The sequence below is a fragment of the Macaca nemestrina genome, chromosome 5 (genome assembly GCF_043159975.1).
Source record: "Macaca nemestrina isolate mMacNem1 chromosome 5, mMacNem.hap1, whole genome shotgun sequence".
NCBI lineage: Eukaryota > Metazoa > Chordata > Mammalia > Primates > Cercopithecidae > Macaca > Macaca nemestrina.
In genome coordinates this window covers 132,209,775-132,224,016 of record NC_092129.1, presented here as the reverse complement: position 1 = coordinate 132,224,016, position 14,242 = coordinate 132,209,775, and the positions used below count along the sequence as shown (strand labels likewise).

Here is a 14,242-nt window from a genome sequence, read left to right as displayed (position 1 = left end):
AATAAAGACATGCCACTGTGCTGAGATAGCACCAAAGAATAGGATAAAGTGAAACCTGAGACTTGGGAGCTTGCTATTTTTTCAGATAATGTCTGAGATGGACTTTAAAGGATGACTTTATAAGGGAAGAAAGAAAAAAAAAAGTGAAAAGATCATTCCAAGCAAAGGAAACAACATAATTAAAACTATGAATTTGTAGCAACAGCATGGTCTATATAATAATTTTTTAAAATGTGAGTAATACTAAATTCCAAAAAAAAATGAGATCAAAAGTGGACATGGCCTGTAATGTCCTACAGAGCTAAAATGCATTCAGTACTAGAAAAGGGGATAACATTCTCTTAGCCTTTGGCAGGACCCATTTTAGGCCACATTGCTTTAGCATTACTATACATTTCTCTGCTCTTACAGATTAATATGCAATTTGTAGAAACATCTATCTGGTACCAGAATAATTTTTAAAAGGCACGCCCATTATCCATAGTGAGAAGTTAAAAATGAATTTTATTGGAAAAATTAAATGAATCTGTATGACTTTCAATTAAAATTAACCTAACACCAAAAAATAGAGTAATAGTGAAATGAACACTTAATTTATTAGAGGACATGAGCTTTAGTGTGAGCTTAGTCAACATCTAGTCATAGACCTTGAACAAGTCACTTTAATCTTATTGCTCCTCAGTTTCCCTATTTGTAAAATAATAGAGTTAAATTACATGATTTGCTAAAGTCCACCCTAAAATCTCATGTTGCCATGCAGGTTGTAGATATGTATGTATGTATGTATGTATTTTTTTATTCTTTTTGAGACAGAGTCTCACTCTGTCACCCAGGCTGGAGTGCAGTGGCACCACCTCATCTCACTGCAGCCTCCACCTCCTAGATTCAAGTGATCCTTGTGTCTCAGCCTCCCGAGTAGCTGGGATTACAGGCACGTGAAACCATGCCTGGCTAATTTTTGTATTTTTAGTAGAGACGGGGTTTCCCCGTGTTGACCAGACTGGTCTTGAACTCCTGATCTCAAGTTATCCGCCCATCTAGGTCTTTCAAAGTGTTATGATTACAGGCATGAGCCACTGTGCCAGCCTAGATTAATTCTTATACTTCCCCAACTTTAAACATATTCGAATAAATGATAAAAATCAAAACTCTATTGAAACTCTTATCAAAAGAGTATCCAAATTGTCAGCTTTTGAAGACTGCACGCTACCACACCCAGCTAATTTTTGTATTATTTTTGTAGAGACGGGGTTTCACCATGTTGGCCAGGCTAGTCTCAAACTCATGGCAGCAAGTGATTCACCCCACTCTGCCTCCCAAAGTGCTGGGATTACAGACATTAGCCACCACACCTGTTATTGTAAATATTTAACTAGTGATCATAGGAAAGGATACCTGAGCAAAAATAATGTGAAATACATACACAAAAGTAATTTTTAAAATCCCAAATCAACAAATTTGTATAAATTTACGAACATATACATCTGAAAATATCATGCCAATATTATGTTTGTGAGTTTAAAAAGAGTCCTTTTCATTTAGAAATACATAATAGTCATGGATGAAATTATATGGTATCTGAGGTTGACTTCATAATAATTCAACATGTTGGGAGATGAGTAATATTGGGTAGGAAAAAAGAAACAAGAGTAGCCATTAATTGATAAATATTGTGGTTGAAGAATGGCCACTAGGGAGTTCATTATTCTAGACATTTGAATATGTTTTAATTTTACATAAGGATTTTTTAAATTTTTGTTTCTATCTTGAATAAAAACACTAAGTATAAAATGCTGTATTCGTGTTTAAAGGGGAAAGGCCATCATAAAATATTTGTATTTACTTTCAAAAGGAAATATTGGAGACTAATAAAAGCAGCTATTTATGATGGTGGGAACAAAAAGAACAGCTATAAGTGTGGGAGCAAGAGTTCCCAATATGTAACATTTGGTATCATTTTGATATTTAAATCACATAAATATATTACCTATTCAAAAAGCTATAATTATCCCACTAAAATGCAATAGTGATACAGTTTTTTTTCAATAAATAGCACACTGTTAATTAGATATCCATATAAGAGGACAAATTAACCTTAACTCCTGCCTCATACCATACACAAAGATCAATTCCACATGGTTTCTAAATCTAAATTTGAAGGATATAATAATAAAGCTTTTGGAAGAAAATACAGGTGACTATCTTCATAGTTTGAGGGTAGACAATGACTTATTACATAGGATGCAAAAGTTACAAACCATAAAATAACAAAGTGGTAAACTGGAGTTCATTAAGAATGTCTTTATCAAAGAACATAATTCAAAAGGAAAAGTCGCAGTATGGCAGAAGGTACTTACAATACATATAATATATCTGTTGAATCCAAAATAATATCTAGGATATATATTTTTAAATTATATAGGTATAAAAATGGCAGAGAAACCAATTTAAAATATAATAGACCTAATTTTCCACTCTTTAAGTGTAACTACAGGCAGTGACTTCCTTTCAATGAGTTTGGATAGGGAGGAAAAGAGTAATTTTAGAGTAGAAAAAGTTAACAAATACTATCTCAGCCAGGTGATCAAGGTCAATATCAACAGTGACATCTCATATTGGTAATATATATTCTTGATATTATAGAATGAAAATGGCACTTTACCTCTGTAGTTTTCCCCATCAAAACCCATAACTTCAGTTTAGTAATGATAAAAATGTCAGACAAATCACAATTAAGGGACTTTCTACAAAATACCTTATCGGTTCTTCTCAAAATTTTCAAGATCATCAAAAACAAAGTCTAAGAAACTCTTACAGCTAAAAAGAGTCCAAGGAAGCATGAGAAATGTAATGCAGCACCCTGGATGGAGTCCTGGAATATAAAAAATACATTAGGCAATAACTAAGAAAATATTTTTAAAACTATGGACTTTAGTTAATAATATTGTATCAATATTCATTCATTAATTGTAACAAATGTGCAATACTAATTTAAATGTTGAGAGACAAAGAGAGAGAATGTTAAACATGTTTTCAAAACCCTCTCTCCCCCAACCCCCTTCTTTCTGTCTGCCATTACAGCACAGAGCCACCATGTAGGAAGCCCAGCTATCCTGAAGCTCCATGCTGGAGGGAGAGAAAGAGATGCCAAGGAGTCCCAGCTGTTTCAGCCCCTTCCTGTTTCAGTGTTTCCAGACTAGGCACCAATAATGTGCGTAAAGAAGCCTTTCATATGGACCTCCCGCCCTCTGTAGCCATTGCAACCTCATGAAAGACCCTGAGCAACAAATGCCTAGCTAAGCCCTTCCAGAATTCTTGACCCACAGTAACCATAATAAATAATTGCAGGTGTTTTTTTTTTTTTCTTTTGATGGAGTCTCACTTTGTCGCCCAGGCTGGAGTGCAGTGGTGCGATCTCGGCTCACTGCGACCTCTGCCTCCCGGGTTCAGGCAATTCTCTGCCTCACTCTCCTGAGTGGCAGGGATTACAGGTGCTCACCACCATGCCCGGCTAATTTTTTTGTATTTTTAGTAGAGACAGGGTTTTACCAACTTGGCCAGGCTAGTCTTGAACTCCTGACCTTGTGAACCACCAGCCTCAGCCTCCCAAAGTGCTGGGATTACAGGCATGAGCCACCGTGCCCAGCCAATTGTGTGGTTTTAAGCACTAGTTTTTGGGGTGATGTGTAATGCAGCAATTGTAACTGGAAGGGATTCCCAGAGAAGACGATAGTGGCAGGGAATGGAAGTTAGAGGGAGCAGTTGCCAAGAGCAAGGTGAGGCTGTGCCCTCTCAACCTCTGGACCATCCCCACACCTTGAGGATGCTTGTACACTCTAGTAAAGAGGGATGTCATATAAAGGAACATATTGAGTCCCAGTGGAGATAGTCAAGAGAAGCAGATGCAACTTTTCTGCTATTTAGAGAGAAGGTAAGCTTCAAGCTGATCAGGTCAAAGAGAGTTGGCAACAGCCCAGGCAGGAGCAAGAAGAGTATTTAGTTAGGAGAATGGGAGTGGCTTCTGGAACAGAAGCTAAAACCCAGAACAGTAATTGCAGATCTGTGGTCAGCAGCTTTAGTTGTCTATTAAAACCTTCATCCCTCACCAAGGAAAGCCTGGCGTCACATTCCAGTTTTACCACTTGCTAACTGCAGAAACGTAGGCAAGTTACCTATCTCCTCTGTTCCTCAGTTTCCTCATATGAAAAACGCAAGATAATAATAGTGCCTAATTCATAAATTATGATTATGGGGATTAAATGAGTATTTGCATGTGATGTACTTTGAAAGTGACTGATAGATAGCAAGGACTCAGTACATTTAAGCTCTTATTATTATTGTTACCAGGTCTTTGGGGGATAAAATTAGGGAGATAAATCCAGGAAAAAGACTAAATTTCCTGCCAACCAAATGAGTATTAATATTTGGAGCACTGATGTACATGTGACCCTTTTTCAATACATAGCCATGAAGCCTTAGGCCTACGTACTGGGTAAAGTAGTGAAAGGAATGCATATTAATGCATAGTAAGACTTTTTTTGTTACCTGTCAAATTGACAGATTTGCTAAAATATAATCCTCAATGCTGGTGAAAGGGCAATAAAGTGGATGCTCATTCATGGCTAACTGATATCTAAAGTGTAATATTCTTTCCAGAAACAACTTAGTAACATGCATAAAATAGCATAATAATGTTTCTACACTCTGTATTATAAATATGCATTAATATATCTATCCTAAGTAAACAAGTAGAAATCCCAGAAAATGTTTATATGCTCATGTGTTATTTGTAATTTTAAAAAGTTTAAACAGACAAAAATACAACTGTTAAAAAAAATACAACTGTTTTTTTTTTAAAAATACAACTGTAAAAGTACAACTGTAAAAATTGTTTGTAAAAATACAACTGTTAAAAAAAAGTTTAAACAGACAAAAACTACATTTCTGACAATGACAGAACCATACAGTAGAATACTACATAGGCGTTGAAATGATGGTTTCTAGGAATTCCTCAGAAGCCAAAATATTCTTTACATAAAACCCTGAGTACTGTTGAAACCAAGGAAACCATCAAGAATGCACAAAATTAGGTTTATTTAGCATGATGCAGCAAAGAAAAATACACTGAAGAAAAAATTTAGAAGCATCTTCATAATGGGGAGTTGATAGAGGCTGTTTATAGAAGCCAGTTTTAGATTGTATACAGTCAAATACATGAGCAATTTGGTTGTTCAAAATAAGGATTATTTTGTGATACTTTCTTAAATATTCTTATTTGGTTATGATTTTTATCCAGAAAGTGAGAAGGTTAATATGGGTCTAGATTTGTTTCTGGTAAAGAAGCAGTGATTTCAAAACGGAAGTGTTGTTTTTTTGGTCACAGTGTGCCCTTGTCTTTGTCTTATTATGAGCATCTGTATCTTGAGTAAATCACTGAAATTCTATTTGAAAAAATTGTATTGTATTCTTCACCAATACTTTCATTTTCCCTAGTTATCAGCAGGACCAATTTTTACTTTCTCACTGCAATGCAAATCTCAGTTATAGAAATAATAGAAAAAGGAAATCCATACAGATGTAGCAAAAATACTGAAAAGAAATAACTGTTTAGGGGAAAAAGAACTCTCTTAAACTGTATTTTTCTTCCACTGTCACACTACCACAACAATCATCAACACCAGAAGACTTCTGTGACCAAATATGTGGGAGTTTTTCCCACTCACTAAATAGGGGATACCAACCGGGTGTCCTCTGATTCAATTCTAATACTATCTACCTGGAGATAGTGTAAGATCCCACAGGTTCTGGGCTCAGTCCCCAAGAGTTTCCCCCAACCACCACAGACACACACCAGTCACAAATCTGGGTCTCCTGAACATCTAACCAATCGGCTTCAAATTGAGGTTTTCATGATCCCCTTTTGGGTTTGATTAATTAGCTGGAGCAGCTCACAGAACTTAGAGAAACACTTACTTATGTTTACTGGTTTATGATCAAGGATATTACAAAGGATACAGATGAAAAGATGCCTAGGGCAAAGTATGAGGGAAGGAGAAGCTGAGCTTCCATGCCCTCCCCCAGCACACCACCCTCCAGGAACGTATATGCCTTCATCTATGTGAAAGCTCTTGGAACCCAGTCCTCTTGGATTTTTATGGAAGCTTCATGACATCAGCATTCCTTCTCCAAGGGTATAGGGAGAGACCCTCTCTGGAGAGGGTCTTATGATCCACAATCAGAAAAGTGGGGGGATATTAGAGTCCTGCCTTGGGGCAGGTGAAGGAAGGGCAGGAGAAACTCATAGATATTCTGTTTCCTTAGGCCTGCTGCTCCCTCTAACGACTATAACAAGGGCTGTGGGAGTTATGAGCCAGGAACCATGGACAAAAACCAATATATGTATATATACCATAACACCATATCAACATATTTAAAATGATGAATTATGGATTGTGGAGTTACAGAAAGTTGTGTTATCTTTCTCTATTATTTTCTACAGTGAGCATAAATTATTTTACAATCAGGCAAGTAGTAAAATAATAAATTTTAAGAAACATATATGCTGTTCTTCTAGAATATATTTGGTAAATTTTTCAGAAGAGAACAGTGAACCTCACTACAATCCTGGGTGATGATTCCTGGTGACAAAGCAGGTATGAGGCTCTTCTGTAGAAGAAAAAGGCAGCCCCTGTCACTAGTGTATGGAAGTAAGTCTACCTGCTCCATGGAAGAAGGAAATCCTAAGAGGATATGGCTAATTAACCTGAACCCTTTGTGGCTTACACAGAAATGTAAATGTCCTGATAGCAATTTATGTTCTCTGATGCTGGGTTTGGCACAAAGAAGGAAAGACTGGTTATGTAAAGGTCAAATACATGATTCTTCAGGCAATCTCGTCCAATCTGTCTACCTCAGGACCTGCCATCCCATCTAGAGGTACAGCTTCCTCCAGACATTAATGTTTTGAATGTTTTTACTTAATAGAAATATATATTATGTGTGCTATATTATATGAATTATAAGTCATATGAAGATACAAATAAAGTAAGGAAGAGGAAGCTAAAAAATTCTACATTCTTTTTTTTTCTTTTTTTTATTATTATACTTTAAGTTCTAGGGTACATGTGCATAAAGTGCAGGTTTGTTACATATGTATACTTGTGCCATGTTGGTGTGCTGCACCCATCAACTCGTCAGCACCCATCAACTCGTCATTTACATCAGGTATAACTCCCAATGCAATCCCTCTCCCCTCCCCCCTCCCCATAATAGGCCCCAGTGTATGATGTTCCCCTTCCTGAGTCCAAGTGATCTCACTGTTCAGTTCCTACCTATGAGTAAAATCACAACAATGGAGTGAGGCAAGGAAGAGCTGAAGTCTGACTTAGTAGGGCAGAAATGTAACCAAATACAGCTTGAAGAATGGTTCTTCTTGTGTTCCAATTATGGAAATTCTTTATCTTGCTAATGACATTGTATTAGTCTGTTCTCATGCTGCTATAAGGACATACCTGATACTGGCTACTTTATAAAGGAAAGAGGTTTAAGTGACTCACAGTTCTGCAGGGTTGGTGAGGCCTCAGGAAACTTACAATTATGGTGGAAGGGAAAGCAAACACATCCTTTTTCACATGGCAGCAGGAAGGAGAAGTATGACCAAAAGGGGAAAAAAAACCCTTATAAAAATCATTAGATCTCATGAGAACCCACTCTCTATCATAAGAACAGCAGCATGGGAGTAGCTGTCCCATTATTCAATTACCTCCCCCGGGTCTCTCCACGACACTTTGGGATTATGGGGACTATAGTTCAAGATGAGATTCGGGTGGGGACACAGCCAAACCATATCAGACATTATGATGAGAAAAACTTTATGCAAATTAAGTAGGCAACTAAAACCTTTCCTAATTCCTCTTCATTCCCAAATATCAAGTTAGCAAGATTACATAGCATTCACTCCTGATGTTTTTCCCATTGTGTCATCCCAAACATAATAATAATAACAAAAATAAGAAATTATAATACTAGCTAACATCCATTCAAAAATTACTATCTTCTGGACACTGTTTTAACTATTTTATATTGATTAACTCATTCATTGTCACAATAACTGAATAAGATAGTTTTATTATTCTCATTTTAGCAATGAAGATACTGAGACTCGAAGAGTTGGGTAATTTTTCAAAGATCACACAGCTAATGAGTGGCAGAGCTGGAATTGAAACTCACAAATTCTGGCTCCAGAACCAAAATCAGTAAGCTGGACCCATAAATATACTCTCTGTATATCCACACTTATTACCTATCTTGCCAGTGGCCTTCAACTTATGTAAAGAAGACATAGAGGGTTCTACAGGAGAGTCACAGATCTGTGTGCCAAGGAAATACACATGTCTCAGGATTCTTATTGTCCCACAGCATTTTCTCTTGCTCATGGGCCTACTTTCAAGGGTAGCCCTAGGAAGCCACACTTTTTTAATGGGTCCTCACTGCATCTGGTCACAGCTGATACGAACGAGTATGCATACCTAAATTAAAGACTACCACTACACAGATAACCAGAAACTAAACTGTCTTACTAGAATTTGAACAAAGAAACACAGAGACTCAGGCAACTGAGAGTAAAGAAATGTAATGCTCCGAGACTACTGACCATGTGGAAACAGAGAAAACAAGAATGTCAGTTAGTATTCTGTGATTATTAGCAACAGAAGCTGGCTATATGTCAAAAAGAAAATGTAAGGAGACTGGGTAGTTCACATAATGAAAGAAAAGAATGGAGGCAACTCTGGAATCTCAATACAGGGACTCAGGCATTCCTTATAAATAAGGATCAAGTCTCTCTATAATGTTACTACCAGAGGAGTATCAGCTTTAATCACATTTAGTGTGTCACTTCACTCAAAATTAAAATTCCTGGGAAAATATAGAATATTAAAGCCTAGTTTGAGTCACATGAAATGCCTTGTCTGGAGCTGGGGACTATTGGCTATTTTCAGGAAGAAAAGGAAGTTACCTAAAAGAAAAAATGGGGCTCTGTTTTTAAGGCAAAGAGGCTTTGGGAAAAAAAATAACATTTTTCTCTATACTTTGTCAAAGAGGAGAAAGAGAGAAAGCAAAGATGAGAAGATCATGTTCATGTGTCACTTGGGAATCAGTGAGAGATGAAAAGTAATTCAGCTTGAGAGACAGAGAGAAGGAAGTTTCATTTCTAACTCCATTTCCTGTGATGTCTGGTGTGTTTCATTTCCAATGTCTGTGAACTATCTTGTATGTTTGCAATAAATTCCACCTCAACTGAGCAAGCCTAAGTAAGTTTCTGGTTCTTGCACACAAAGAGCCTTAACTAACAAGAGTCAGTCCCATGCTAACATGAAGAATGCAGTGATCACAGAAAAAATATCTTAGCCACTGAGAGACTCACCCCTAATGGGAAAAATCATTATAAATCCCAAAATCAAAGTAAATACAAAAAAGCTAATGGAACACAACAGATTATCCTTAAACAGAAACTGGTGGGTTCAAGACAGGCTTTTTAAAATACATGATAGCCAAATTTACGTTTGGAGAATGGCTTGAAATGAGGAACTCAAGAGGGAAGTAATAGAGTACCAAGAAAAGAACATGTAAATAGACGAAAGACTTAAGAAACCTTGGCACATGGGAGACACAAGAAGTTCATTATGGCTGGGAAAATGGGTGAAACAGAAGAGAAGAAGGTTACTATGAGATTAGGCTTGCTAAACCATTTTAATATGATGATTAAGAAAATGTGGGAGCTATTGAAAGATTTTAATTTGATAATTGTACTAGACACATCGATTTTTACATCATTTCTTTCAAATGTGTCAACCTTGTTTGATGGTTACTGACCCCTGGACAGCTCCATTTCCATCAGGAGAAAACCAGTCACTTGTCCTGGGAGGGTTACATGATCAGTTTATAATACTTTCTGCCACCTGTGGGCTTACATGAAAAACAAACATTGCTGATGAGATAGGAGGAATAGGAGAGATGAAGAAATTAGGATGAATAGATAAACCAGGGTCACTTGTATAGATGGAGATGCTGTTCTTTGAGATAAGATGAATTGAAAGGGTGGAATACAGCACTCAAAGTACTAAAAGAGATTTACACACAAGATTCTGGGGCAGAAGAGAGGAGGAATGTGACTTTGACCTTCTGAGAAGAGTAGGTAGTAATTAGAAAAATATCTAAAGAACTAAACCTTTAACTGATTCTTATAATTACAAGTTTTCTACCCTAAAAGTTGGGAGGGGAAGCATTTTAGGCATTCTACAATGCCTAATTAGGAATTCATTTAAGCAATGCCTAATTAAAATGTAAATTAGGTTAATAGATAATACTAATATAGTTTTTTAAAAATATTTCATTTCATTTTATTTTTTTTTAGAAATTGGATCTCGCTCCATTGCCCAGGCTGAAATGCTATGGCAAAATTATAGCTCACTGCAGCCTTGGACTGAGCTCAAGTGATCCTCCCACCCTAGCCTCCAAATAGCTGAGATTACAGGCATGTGCTCCCATACCCAGTTAATTCTTTTATTCTTTGTAGAGATGGGGTCTCACTATGTTGTCCAGGTTTATCCCGAACTTCTGGCCTTGAGCAATTATCCCACCTTGGCCTCCCAAAGTCCTAGGATTGCAGAAATGAGCCACGATGCCTGGCTAATATTAATTATAAATAATACATGCAAATAGCTAAAAATTCAGAAATTATAAAAGGGTGTACACCAGAATCAACAACACAATACTAAAGAAGTACAAAGTTGGAGGACTGACACTACAGGACTTCAAGACTTGCTATGAAGCTATAGAAATTAAGACAATGTGGTTTTGGTGAAAAAAAAATAGATCAATGGAACAGAACAGAGAACCCAGAATTAGACCCACATAAATATAGTGAATTGCTTTTTGACAAAGGAGGAGAGGCAATGCAAGGAATTGTACAATACAACAAAATCTTTAACTAATAAAATTGAAACAACTGGACATCCACATGCAAAAAAATGAATGTAGACACAGACTTTACATCTATTACAAAAATTAACTTAAATCACAGACCTGAATGTAAAATACACAACAATAAAACTCCTAAAATATAGCATAGAAGAAACTCTAGATGTCCATTGGTTTGACGATGACTTTTTATATGCAATACCAAAGGCATAAAAGATGAAAGAAAGAATTGCTAAGCTGGATTTCATTAAAATTAAAAATTGCTGCACCCGGGCGCGGTGGCTCACGCCTGTAATCCCAGTACTTGGGAGGCTGAGGCGGGCGGATCAGGAGGTCAGGAGATCGAGACCATCCTGGCTAACACGGTGAAACCCCGTCTCTACTAAAACTGTAAAAAATTAGCTGGGCGTGGCAGCGGGAGCCTGCAGTCCCAGGTACTCGGGAGGCTAAGGCAGGAGAATGGCGTGAACCCGGGAGGCGGAGCTTGCAGTGAGCCGAGATCGCGCCACTGCACTCCAGCCTGGGTCACAGAGCGAGATTCCGTCTCAAAAAAAAAAAAAAAAAAAAAGAAAAGAAAAAAAAATTACTGCTTTACAAAAGACACAGTTGCTCATGAACAGGAAGAATCAATATTGTTAAAATAGCCATGCTCCCCAAAGGAATTTACAGATTCAATGCTATTTCTCTCAAACTACCAATGAAATTCTTCACAGAACTAGAAAAAAAAAGAGATATTTTAAAATTCACCCAACAAGAGACCAAACAGTCAAGGCAATCTTAAGCAAAAAGAACAAAGCAGAAGTCATCACGCTATACGACTTCAAACTACAAGGCTATAGTAACCAAAACAGCATGGTACTGGTACAAAAACAGACACGTAGACCAATGGAACAGAATAAAAAGCCCAGATATAAGGCCTCACACCTGCAACTATATGATTTTCATTCAACAAAGCTGACAAAAACAAGCAAAGGGGAAAGGACTCACTATTCAATAAATGGTATTGGGATAACTGGCTAGCCATAAGCAGAAGATTGAAACCGGACCCTTTCTGCACGTCACATACAAAAATCAACTAAAGATGGATTACAGACTTAAGTGTAAAACCCAAAACTATAAAAATCCTGTAAGATAACCTAGGAAGTACTTTTTCTGGGCATAGAAACTTGCAAGGATTTCATGCCAAAGACACCAAAAGCAACTGCAACAGAAGTAAGAATTGACAAATGGGACCTAATTAAACTTCAGAGCTTCTGCACAGCATAAGAAACTATCAACGGAGTAAACAACCTATAGAATCTGACAAAAACCTAATATCTAGCATCTATAAGGAACTTAAACAAATTTACAAGAAAAAAAACCCACAAAAAACCACATTAAAAAGTGGGCAAAGGACATGAACAAACACTTTTCAAAAGAAAACGTACATGAGGCCAACAATACTGTGAAAATAAGCTTAGTTCAGTATCACTGATCATTAGAGAAATACAAATCATAAACACAATGAGATACTATCACATGCCAGTCAGAATGGCTATTATTAAAAAGTCAAAAAATAACAGAGATTGGCAAGGTTGTGGATAAGAGGGACCACTTATACATTGTCGGTGGGAGTGTAAATTATTTCAACCATCATGAAAAGCAGTGTGGTGATTCCTCAGAGAGCTAAAAACAGAACTATTATTCGACTCAGCAATCCCATTACTGGTTATATACCAAAAATAATGCGAATGTTCTATCATAAAAACGTGCACACATAAGTTCACTGTAGCACTATTCTCAATAGCAAAACATGGAATCAACCTAAATGCTCATCAATGGTAGACTGGATTAAAAAAAAAATGTGGTACCTATACATCATGGAATACTATGTAGCCATAAAAAAAAAGAGATCATGTCCTTTGCAGGAACATACATGGATCTGGACGCCATCATCCTCAGAAAACTAACACAGGCACAGAAAACCAAATATCACATGTTCTCACATATAAGTAGGAGCTAAATGATGAGAACACATGGAAACAAAGAGAGGAACAACAGAACCTAGGGAGGGCCTACCAGAGGGTATAAGGTTGAAGAGAGCAAGGAGTAGAAAAAATAAACTATTAGGTACTCAGCTTAGTACCTGGGTGATAAAATAATCTGTACATCAAACCCCCATGGCACTAGTAAACCTATATATCAAATCTGCCCATGTACTCTGGACCCCAAAGTAAAAGTTTTGAAAAAGTTGTTTAAAAGACATAACCTAGAGAAGTCAAAGAGAAGCTGAAAATCATAACAAAATATTTGCAAAATATATATTTGGTAAAGGATTGTTATCCAAATTATAAAAATAACTTTTAAAATTCAACAATAAGAAAAAAAACTCTCATTTGAAAATTTGCAAACACTCACCAAGGAAGATACATGGATGCCAATAAGCATATGATAAGATGTTACACATCATATGTCAGCAGGAAAATGCAAACTAAAGCAACAACGAGGTACCACTACACAATATTAGACAGGCAAAAGTCTAGAACATGGATAATACCAAATGCTGACAAGGATGTGCAGCAACAGAGCTCTCATTTATTTGTGGTGGGAATGCAAATGGTACAACCACTTTGGAAGACAGTTTGGCAGTTCCTTACCAAACAGCATACTCTCTTACCATAAAATCCAGCAATTATCCTCCTTGATAGTTACCCAAAGGAGTTGAAAACTTAGGTCCACACAAAAACCTACAAACTGGTATTCATAGCAGCTTTATTAGTAATCACCAAGACTTGGAAGGAACCAATGATTTTTTCATTACGTAAATGATTGATAAATGATGATATATCTAAGCAATGTAATATTATTCAGCACTAAAAAGAAATGATGTTTCAAACCATGAAAACACATAAAGGAAACTTAAATGCTCATTAAGTCAAAGAAGCTAGTCTGAAAAGACTACATGCCATATGATTTTAACCATATGATATTTAGGAAAAGGCAAAACGATGGAGGTGGTAAAAAGATAAGTGGTTCGCAGGGGCTACGGGGAAGGAAAGGTGGATTTTTAGAGCAGTGAAACTACTCTGTATGATACTTTAAAAGTGGATATATGTCACTATAAACTTGTAAGAAAACAACCCATAGAATATACATCATGCGTGAATCCTAATGTAAATATGGACTTTGGGTGATAATGATGTACAAATGTGACTCATCAGTTTTAACATATGTACCACTGTGGCGGGGGATATTAATAATGGGGGAGGCTATGAATGTGTAG

General features: G+C 36.7%; 1 long non-coding RNA gene across 1 annotated transcript in view; it reads left to right on the top strand.

Annotated features, from left to right (window-relative positions):
* LOC105490884 (uncharacterized) overlaps positions 1-3,339 on the top strand; it is a 150,826-nt gene extending 147,487 nt beyond the window's left edge. Inside the window, exon 4 of the long non-coding RNA XR_011623122.1 lies at positions 3,082-3,339. This is a non-coding gene — a long non-coding RNA (uncharacterized lncRNA). The remainder of the gene's footprint in view (positions 1-3,081) is intronic.
* The last annotated feature ends 10,903 nt before the right edge of the window (positions 3,340-14,242 follow it).